Source organism: Trichechus manatus, unplaced genomic scaffold (genome assembly GCF_000243295.1).
Source record: "Trichechus manatus latirostris isolate Lorelei unplaced genomic scaffold, TriManLat1.0 scaffold00176, whole genome shotgun sequence".
In the NCBI taxonomy this organism is placed as follows: Eukaryota; Metazoa; Chordata; class Mammalia; order Sirenia; family Trichechidae; genus Trichechus; species Trichechus manatus.
In genome coordinates, this window is record NW_004444112.1 from 4901277 (window position 1) to 4903268 (window position 1992).

Sequence of the window (1992 nt, forward strand, 5' to 3'; positions counted from 1 at the left end):
GGTGTTAGCTGGGAGCCTTAGTTCTCTTCCTAAGTGAACTTTTTGTTCAACCTCTGATGGCTATTGACTTTGAAACAGAATCAAAGTAGTGTGGTTGGAAGAACACTTACCCTGAGACCAGAAAACCTGCCTCATCTGCACATTACAATCTCTGATTTATGTGAGCCTCTATTTTTTTCCTCAGTAAAATGGGAAGAATGATACTGGCTCCCATGAGATGTTGTGGAGATTGTATAAGAAAATTGAAGGGAAAGTTCTATATGAATATTACTTTTGATAAAACTGAATTGATCTCTTTTTTAGGTTGCATTTCTAAAACATACTACACTGGACTTCATTTCCAAACAGAAAATAATCCTAATCTCCATTATTCTGAGCCCAATACTTCTACTGATTTGATGGCATTTATAGAAGAGATTAGGAGTCACTGGGTGGCACAAATGATTAAGCATTCGACTACTAGTCAAAAAGTTGGTGGTTTGAATCCACCCAGAGGCACCTCGGAAGAAAGGCCTGGAGATCAGTTCTGAAAGGTCACAGCCTTGAAAACTCTATGGATGCAGTTCTACTGTGCAGCACACGGGGTTGCCATGAGTCAGAATCAACTCAATGGCAACTAACAACAACAACATGGAAATTCACAACAATTTATTAGAGAAAAGAGTCAACCTACCCAGCAGCTCCATGGGAGAAAGACCTGGCAATCTGTTCCCATAAAAGATTACAGCCATAAAAACCCTATGGGGCAGTTCTCCTGGGTCTCGTGGGGTCACTATGAGTTGAAATAGACCCAAAGGCACCTAACAACAAAAAACAGCATGGTAGTTTTCTAGAAAAACCAATGGAAACTTGATTCCTGATTTCTTCTAGAGAAAACTGTCTTCTCTCCCCCAAAAAGAGTGTCTTGTTAAAAAGATAGATATTGCATATCTCTGTGCTCCTGGCACCATAGTAGGATCTTTTCACAAAAGATGTCTTTCATTTCTCAATATTCTACAAAGTAAGGTAACCTATTGCCATCTAGTTGATTCTGACTCATAGTGACCCTGTGTGATAAAGTAGAAATGCCCATAGGGTTTCCTAGGCTGTAATCTTTACAGGAGCAGATGGCCAGCTCTTTTCTCACATGGAGGGGCTGTTGGGCTCAAACTGCCAATCTTTCACTTAGCAGATGAGCACTTAACCACTGCACCACCAGGGCTCCTTACAAAGTAGGGTATTGTTTCCTTATTGTTAAAATGAGAAAGCGGAGGTTCCCAGAGGCTACAATTAGGAAGTGAGGACACTGGGATTTTTCAAGTAAGTTCTGTCTGATTTTACCACCCAACATTGCCTTGCACGAGATCGCATTATTTATGAAAGACTTTGGCGTGAACGGAGGGTTCTTTATATGAGTTTAGGACTTCGTCACTTTTGGTCTGTGGACCAGTAGTATCAGAATCACCTAGAAGACCATTAGGAACCCAGAATCTAAGCCCCTTCCACCACGATCTACTAAATCAGAATCAGAATTTTAGCAAGAACCCTGGGTGATACTTATGCATGTTAGAGTTTGAGAAACATTGGTCTAGAAGACAAGAAAAACAATCATCAGCAAAGTCAGTAAAAGCCTTAGACACTGGCCAGTAACACAGCCTAGCAACTCAAAGACTGTGGAAAAGAGCTTATTATTTAAAATATGGTATTGGCTGATGTAAACTTGGAAATACAAGACTGATTTTACAGAAAATGCGTCTATTGAGTATCTATCACGTGTCAGGCATTTTACACAATTTTCTCATTAAGCCTTAAAACAATCTGGGAAGATAAAATTATAATTCCCCATTCTATGAACTTTACATTTTAATTGTTTTAATTTAAAGTGATCTTAAATGAAATATTAAAAATGACAAAAATTCAAATATTAACAAAGGATATACAGGGAATGATATTTTTTCCTTCCATCGCTATTCCCCTTTGCAGAAGTAATTACTCTTACTAATTTCTTGTTTA